This window comes from Manihot esculenta, chromosome 10, assembly GCF_001659605.2.
Source record: "Manihot esculenta cultivar AM560-2 chromosome 10, M.esculenta_v8, whole genome shotgun sequence".
Lineage (NCBI taxonomy): Eukaryota > Viridiplantae > Streptophyta > Magnoliopsida > Malpighiales > Euphorbiaceae > Manihot > Manihot esculenta.
In genome coordinates, this window is record NC_035170.2 from 24,684,037 (window position 1) to 24,693,706 (window position 9,670).

The following is a 9,670-nucleotide window of genomic DNA, read 5'->3' on the forward strand; positions in this document are numbered from 1 at the left end:
GTGTGGAAAAACGAAAATATTGAGAAAAATGAGTGAACATAAAATATCTTCTTTGAATTGCGGGAGCAAGGTTTTTTTTTCTATAATCGTTTTTATGGGTTGCAGATTGGGAGCACATACCTAATACATCCTTTCAGAGAGCTAACACTCTAGACGGAAAGGTTCATGTAGATACCATTGAGAGTGTTCGTTTCAGAAGCAGCACCATCAGTCCGAAATAATTTCTTTTCGTCAAGTCTAAAAGGTTAGTCTTTTTATCATTCCTCTCAAATTAAATGAAGTACTCGGATCCTGAAAGAGAAACAAAGATATTTTATTTTTCCGTTGCGTAATTTTTGAGTTGTAGTGATTTTTGAGTTTCCTTATAGTTTTATCAACAATACCAGGATGTTGTAGGAAATGATGTGTCTTATGCATGAATTTTATATTTGAATTCATGTGTTTTTTCCACTGATTTAAATGAGACTGCGATTGTTTTGATTCCAAAGAAGCAAGTTTCAGAAGCTATAGGGGATTTGGGACCAACTGCATTATGTAATGTAGTTTTCAAAATTATGACAAAGATGATTGCTAATAAATTAAAAAATATTCTTCTCTCTACTATTTTCGAGAGTCAAAGTCTTTTTGTCCTACGAAGGAGTATTTAGGACAATTGTATATTAGCTTTTGAAGTGATGTAAGCTTTTTATCATAGAACTACAGAAAAAAAGTTTTTGACGGCTCTCAAAATGGATATCAGTAAGGGATATGACAAAATGAAATGGTCTTTTGTAAAAACAATTATGCCTAAAATGGGTTTTGCTGCAGATTGAGTTAATTTAATCTATATGTGCTTATCAATAGTTAGATATTGGATCCTTCATAATGGCAAACAGTTAGGACCAATTATTCCTTCCCGGGGTCTCTGCCAGATGGATCTGTTGTCTCCTTATTTTTTTATTATATGTGTTGAGGGGTTATCCAGGTTGCTTCAAATACATAATGCTAATGGTTCTCTTTTGGGCAGTAAAATTTCAAGAGATGGGTCAGTTATCTCACATTTATTTTCTACCGATAATAGCCTGATTTTCATGAAGGCTGATTTACAGGAAACGAGAACGGTGAAGAATGCACTAAAAAATTATGAATTAGCATATGGTGTAATATCCGGCTTAATTCCGGCGTTGGAATTTCCACTTTCTGACGGAATCTCCATCGGAATTCGGAATCTCAAAATTGAAATCTTTAAAAAGATAGTTGTGGACATGTAAATTTTTTAGGGGAAAGGGATAAGCTACAAAAGCCTAGTGAGAAGAACCATAAAAACAGTTTAATAAACATATGCTCATATGAAATGCATCACAGCACAAACAATTCACAATAAGATGGACTTGTTACCAGTAACCTTCTACATAATCCAATGTGCCTGTCCCTCGACGGAGCTCCTCGGGACTTACGCTTAAACATAACTTAACATATCCAATATGCCAGGGGCGTAGAATGGGCAAACCCTGGTCTTTCCCTTACATCGTGCCAACGGCATAGAATGGGCAAGCCCTGGTCTTTCCGTATCATATCATATCATATCATATTGAGGGTTAGCCCTGTTTTTATGATGCATTTACAAAGATAGCTTGGGAAGTCGGCATAGTAGCTGGTATAGTTAATGTAATGGTATAGTTGTGGACATATAAATTTTTAATGGATTAGAATTGTGCTTGGCCCTAGTATATGTTATTGTAAATCCCTGTTGTTCATGATCTTTGTGTAAAAGTTTTAATGATGAGTTATGTTTGAATCAAGCTTGAGGCATGTGATGTTAACCATACTAGAGCATTTGATGAGGGCTCTAGTGTGGGTTTTATGTTTACAGTTTATGATGCATGCACAGGTCAGGTCTTGGTTCGTGAAATGTTTTAAGTTTTATGAAAATGTATGATCATGTATGAGATTTTATCAAGTACACAGGATGTATAGTAGGCTTGCTACGGGTTCCGGCGACCTTAAGTCGATCTGAATCCTAGCGCCGATAGTGGTCCGGATTCCGGGTCGTTACAAATTCTACGCCCCTGACAATATGTAAGAGAAAGCCCAGGTCGAGGCCTATTCTACGCCTCTAGCACCTTGGATATGTTATGTTATGTTATGTTTAAGAGAAAGTTCAAGTCGAGACCCATTCTATTCCCCTAGCAATATGGATATGTTATGTTATGTTTAAGAGAAAGTCCTGAGGAGTACCCGTCGTGGGCTAGGCACTATTAAAATCTATAGAGCTGGTGACACGTCCATATTGATGTGAATTATTTGTGTTGTGACACATTCATACGATCATATATTTTATTGAATTATTTTTTTTTAATGTTCTACTCACTAGACTCTTATAGCTTATCCCCTTTACTCCAAGTTTGTAGGATTAGAGTTAGCTTGGGAAGTCGGCTGATGCATATTATGTTGACCATACTGGAGCATTTGATGAGGGCTCTAGTATGCACTTTATGTTCTTAGATATGATGCATGCATAGGTCGAGTCTTGGTTCATGTAATGATTTTGTTTTTGTTATTCATGTGATTATGTATGGGATTATATCAGGTATAACAGAATGTATAGTAGGCTTGCTACGGATTCTGACGACCTTAAGTCGATCTGAGCCCTAGTGTCGATCACGGTTTGGTCCCCGGGTCATTACAGAGTGCTATTTGTAATACCCGGCTAGACTCCGGTATCGGAATTCCTACCGTCCGGTGGAATCTCGGATGTCGGAAACCTCTAGAAGGGTAAAATCATGTTTTTATAAAATGTTTTAATGTATCTTATGGTTTTAAGCAAAAAGAAAATTGAGTTTTAAATGAAAAAGACCAAGGAGACATTTCCAGGTTCGGCCGCCGAACCTCAAGTTCGGCCGCCGAACGTGGGATGGTTTAGGGGGGCAAGTTAGGCTTCCGAAAGTTTCAAAGGTTCGGCCGCCAAACCTCATGTTCGGCTGCCGAACTAGTATGAGTTTTGAAGGCAGTTTAGGCTGCCGAAAGGTGGTCTGCCAGCCCCTATATAAGAGCTCCATGGCCGAAACGGGCGAGTTTTCTCCCCATTTTCGGCCACGGTGAGTTCTTGCTCTCCCATGGTTCATTTTAGATGTTTTTCCTTCGATCTTTCATGTTTTAACAAGCTTTATGTTGATTTGAAGATATTTGAACAAAAGAGCAAGTTTTGGAAGCTTGGAGACCAAAGAGTTGAGATCTCTCCCATCTCCAAGTTGGATCGTCTCTCCTCTCGTTCTTCAAGAGGTAAGAGTAGATCTATAGTTCCTTTAATGTTTTAATTAAGTTTTATGAAGTTTCTTGGGGTAGAAATGCATGTGTAGGTTTATGTGGAGTTTATGGGTTTACTGTGCGTTTATGAACAATGTATGTTGGATATGCATGTTTGATGTGTTGTAGATGGGGTTTAGGATAGTTTGAAGCCCCTAGGAGCTTGTATGCTTGGGTATGCATGTTGTAGAATAGGAAAATGCATGATTGAATGAGTTGGGAGGCGTTTGTGCATGTTGAGCTGAGTTTCTGCCCTTTTGGGAAGAACTCAGGTTCGGCAGCCGAAGGCTCCTTCGGCCGCCGAACCTGCCTTTGGTAGCATGTATCGGCTGCCGAACCCTGCCCCCGAAAGTGGACTTTCGGCTCTGGAAGGGAGTTTCGGCCGCCGAAGGTGCCGCCGAACATGCATGAGTTTCGTCTCTGGAGGGAACCTTTGGCCGCCGAAAGTGCCACCGAAGGTGCATGACTTTCGGCTCTAGAGGGCCTTTCGGCCGCCGAACCTGCCGCCGAAAGTGCCCTGTTCAGCCCTCCTTTGCATGATTTATGTAATTGTTTTAAGGTGTTTTAGGGGGTTTTTGGGGAGTATTTTAGAGTCATTTTTATGTATGTTAGGTCCCTCATTTGAGTCCACCTGTGTAGGTTCGGACCCGAGGAACCGAGGACCCCAGCAGTGAGTTTAGCTGCTTCTGAGTCTGTTAGAGCTTCGGCCAGAGGTGAGTGGAATACCTTATTTTGTTTCAAAGTAAATAAATAAATTCTAAGCATGATACACGCATCATGAATGACATGAGATATACTAGGGTGCTTGCATTAGAATTCACGAATATGTTGCATTGCATAATATGTTGTTGATGTGGGTGAATGTTGGATGATCCTTTAGCCGCACTACGTTATGATATGATGTGATACGGTATGGAAGACCAGTGAGGCCCATTCTACGCCCCTGGCACTATGTAAGAGAAAGACCAATGAGGCCCATTCTATGCCCCTGGCATATTGGAATGTTATGTTATGAATGTAATGTAAGAGAAAGACCAGTGAGGCCCAGTCTACGCCCCTGGCACTATTGGAATGAGTAGTGGGCTATTGGTGACAAGTTCATCCTTGATGTGAATTGTTTGTGATATGTTGCATTTCATGAAAGCATGAAATTTAATTTGAATGTTTAATTATTCTGCTCACTGGGCTTTATAACTCACCCCTCTCCCTTAACCCCCAGGTTTGCAGGTACAGGGTAGACCAGCAGGTCAGCAGGAGTAGAGTCATGTGTTATGTAATAGCTAGATGTGGACATGGATATGATGTAATGTAAAAGTATGATATAAAAATGTTATGTAATGATGCTTATGAAAGTTTAGAGTTGTGCTTGACCATAGTATTATGTTAATCCCTTTCTAGTACATGATTTTAATGTTTAATGATGATTATTGTAAACCAAACTTAATTTATGTTATGTCACCCCATTGGAGCATTGATGAGGACTCCAAGGTGGGGTTAATGTTTATGTTTATGAATAGTGCATGCACAGGTTGAGTTTGGTGATTGAATGGAAAGAAAAGTTTAAAATTTTTATGTATGTTGTCGATCATGTATGGGATTAAACAGGTTCACAGGATGAATGTTTGGCTTGCTACGGGTCCCGGCGGCCTTAAGCTGATCTGAATCCTAGCGCTGGTAGCGGTCCGATTTTCGGATCGTTACACTATTAGAGCCCTAGATTCATATAGTCAGACCTAGAGTGTTGGGGTCATCTATCTCAACCTCATTTAGGCGGTGGCGATCCCCAGACCTTAAGGCATTCTTTGCGATGAGGACTAACAATCGAGGTTCCCTAAGGAGTGAGGTTGTCCGAGTCAGCACAAGCGCTAGGTGTGGGATACTTCGAGGCCATTAGTTTTCGGCTCCAGCATTTTCAAGTGTTTGTTCGGTAAGGGTAGGGACTACTATAGGAGTACCCCTTGAAGAAGACTAGGGTTGAGTGGGGTTGGTTCCTTGGTTACATGTGGAGGAGGGGGAGGAGGAAGCATAATAATCTCCTTTGCCCCGCAAGCTTGTTTAGGAGGTGGGCCAGTTGCTCCAGCAATAACTTTGCTTTTACGGGCAGCACGTGCCGCTTTGGCAAATTTATTTTTTTTATCACGCCTGCACAGAACAAAAAGTGAGTAAGGTAGTTTTAAAAGTAAAAAAAGTTGGAAAGAAGAAATACCTTACTCTGTAGCGTCGGAAGTGTTTGCCTAAGGGCTTTAAAGACTGGGCGAGTTAGGAGCCTGAGCCTGTTCTGCCTGAAAATGGCTCTGCTAGGACAAAATGGCCTTTCTCATCGCCTCATTGCTGTTTACCCTCTGGGTTGAAGCCATTCTTTAGAGGAAATCCAAAGCCTCTTCCTCATCCCTCCGCGGCTGGACCCTAACCTTTCTTAGCTCCACATATATGTTCCAGCTTGTGCGAAGATGACCAAAACCCCCGGAAACCTTGTGGAGGAGGATAAAAAATTTGTTCTTCCAGCGCTTCAAGGAGGAGGGTATTCGGTCGAAGAGGGTCCAGCATTTCTTCCCGCTAAAAAACTAGAACTCTTCATTATTTCATGTACCCAGCTGGTACAGTTAGGAGAAGAGCGCTACACTCAGCTCAATATTGTTTTTAAAGCAGATGAACTGGAATGCCACCAAAATCCTCCATTTGCTGGGGTGCAGTTGGGTGATTGACAGCTTGTGAAATCAGAGGACTTCAATAAAAAATGGATCCATTGAAAATCGAAGACCCGTCTTCAGCTTTTATTTATAGACCATGATGGTATCATCTGTTGGAATCTGGCCATCCATGCGAATATTCGGATGTGGAATATAAACTCAGAAAATCTCTCAAGAGATCTGGTAATAGTCATGAAGGAAGTCTACATCCTTCTTAGTCAGCACAGAAGGGATCACATTCACAAGGATGCTTTCATTATCATGGACTGCCTTCAGTGGGATGATGGGAGCAGGAGCACGAATGGGGCCGCCAGAGAAAGTGATTGAGGTTGAACTTCCACTAGAAGAAGAGGAAGAAGAAGAGTTTCTATTCATTTTTATAGGAAAAGCACAAATAGGAATTACCTTAAGGAAATGTGGGAATGAGAAACTGAGTGGTCGAGTCTTTTTCAAAGTGCAGAGGTCAGTTGCTAGCAAAAGTGGTAATCAGAGAAAAAGAAGGAGTTTTTATATTATGATTTTAGCTGCAGGATTAAATGCAGTTTGAGAAGGTAATCATCATTTATGTCCAGAAGCAGGCGAAGAGACATGATATGAAGAACCAATCCGTACATGCCACGTGTCCAAGATTATAAAGACAACTATAACTTTCGAATATGAAGAATTAAAGACCGGTGGAGGGACCTCTTATGTGATATAATAATCACCTAAGGTATGCCGTGAGTTGTCACTATAAGACAGAGCCATGTAGCAAGAGTTTAATAAGCTTATATGCAGTCATAAAGGTCTCACTCATAAAAAAGAAGAACAAGACTCCATAACACTCGATTCTTCATCAAACCTCGCCGTCTCCTGTACAGGCCGAGTGTTTCTAGAAAGTTATCGTTAGTGAATACAATCTAGTAGATCCTCGTTATATCTATAAACGCGGGATCCCCTATCTACTAGCTGGTGCTAGTCGGATTTCCAAAAGATTCGATAACCAACTTCATTTTCTTACAGTATAAAAATAAATGCACACAGAATTCAAGATACACATTCTTACATACACATTCTAAGCTTAAAATAATTCGTTACATTCGCTCATTCTATCAGTTTATTGACTTGAGCATCGGAGTGGCTGTCCATAGGCGCCAACCCTCTCACATCTACTCTTTTGCAGATTGTCCAATCGCATTTCAACTCTATTTTAATATCATTAGAAATAAATTGTATTTTGAGAAGAAATTTGACCATCCACTAGTTTTAAACTAATGTCTATAATAGATAGAAAAACTGTAATTTTAGACGGATTAAATATAGAGAAATTTAAAATTTTAGTTTTAAACATACAAAGACTAATCTGTCAACGACGCTAAAACTTAGAGATCAGAGTGTAGTTACACAATATAAAAATTTTTACTTATACTAAAAAGAATTCAAGTGTGTGAGAATATTTTAAGAATTTGAAATGTTTATTTTCTCTTTGATGAGTTGATTAATGGAATCATGAATGGAAGAAACTTTAATTTGGACGAATTAATTATATATAAATTTAAATATTTAATTTTAAAAATATAATATTAATCTATTAATTACGTTAAAATTTATAGATTAAAGTATAATTTACTCTAAAATGAAAGGAAAAGAGAATATTATATCACAAAAGCTTCAGAAGCTGAAAATTGGTAAGTGATGGGCTTATTTCTGGATTGAAAGATGGGGATGACAATGATTACGAGTTAGAATTTTATATATTTAATATATATTTTATAATAATATTTATAATTTTTTTATATTTTTTCAATTTTTAAATTTTTTTAAAATATTAAAATTTTAAAATAAAAATCATTAAAAATATAAATATAAATTATTAATTAAATATATAAAATTAAATTATTATAAAATTATTTAAATAATAATAATTAAATTTAAAATGATGCGTAAATATTAATGAAATTTAAAACTAATTTAAATATTAATAATATTATTCAGATTGGATTTTTGATCTAACCTATAAGCTGTACCATGAATCATTTTATTTGATTGAATGGCGATGTGTATTCGGTTTAAATTAAAAAAAAATTATTTAAATTAAATTAAATTTTAATTTGAAAATTTAATTTAATTTTTTATTTATTTTGATTCAGTTTAATTTTTAATTATAAAAATTTTAATTATTTCGATTCAGTTTGATTTTAATCAGAAAAAATTAAAAAAATTAAATTGAACTGATTAGTGATAATAATATATTATTTTTCAATAATATAATATAAAGATTAAATTATATTAAAATTAAAATATTCTAATTAAATTTTAAAATATTAAAAATAAGTGTAAAAATAAAAAATTTATTAAAAATTTAACCATTTAAACTGAATTGAATTAAACTGAATCAAACCGATTCAGTTTTTAATTAAAATCAGTTTGATTCGATTTTTTATAAATATTAAAATTTTAACTTTTAATTTATTCAATTCGACTTGATTTTAAACCGAACTAACCGAATACTCACCATACTTCTTCGTTTGTATATCTTATAAAAGCTTAATTATAAAAATCATAAAAATATAAGGATTGCTGCAACTCACTTAAAGTTAATAAAAAAATTATAAGAAAATTTTTTTAATTCATTATTTTCTGAATTAATTTGCAACATAATTCAAAATCCATATTCATATAAAAAAATCGTATTTAAACTTTTTAATATATCATATAAGAAAAAAAGTTGGAATATAATTTAAATCTCATTTTCTTATATGAATATGAGATTGCCACCTGTTATTTTATTTTGTATTTTTATTATTTTTTATTTATATTTTTTATTTATTAGCTAAAATAATATTAAAACTTTTATGAATTTATATTTATATCCCAACTTTTTTAATTTATTAGATAAAATAATTCAAAATTTTTCAAGAAATTCATATTTATATTTCAATATTATTTATCAGTGATCACGTTTTTAGATAAGATATTGACAAAGAAAAAAAAATTAAATTAGTTAATGACTTTTTTTACATTATTACCGTAACGAAAAGAATAAAATTTAAACAAGCAATGAAAAATAAAAGAAATAATAGATAAAAAGAGATTAGTTTGAAAGAGAAAATATGTAGAAAAAAATAAATAATTATTTTCTAAACTAATTTTTCTTATATATTTTTTTTATTATCACTCTATTTGTTTATATTTTGATTTTTCTTGCTAATTAAAATCGCAAAAAAAGTCAAATTTAACTTTTTCTTTCATGTGCTGATGTCTTGATTAAGGATGCAGTAGCCAATATTTTAAATTTTTTGATAATTGTATTTTTATTTTTTAAAATTTGATATTAAGATATAAATATGAATTTATGAAAAAATTTAGATTATTGTGTTTAATAAATAAAAAAGTTGAGATATAAGTATAAAATTATAAAACATTTTAAATTATTTTACCTAATAGAAAAAATATAATTAATTAAAAATAATAAAAAAAACTGCATGAAAATGATAAGTGATATTTTTAATTAATTTGGGCTTATAGGTAAAATAGTAATAAATTTTAAAGATTTGATTTAATTATTTTCGGATATAAATATAAATTGATTAAAATGTGAACTAGATTATTTAAGTTAATAAGCCTATATTATATTATATTTTTTGTTTTTATTTTATATATATATATATATATATATATATATATATATATAGTTAATGAGAAAATAAAAAAAA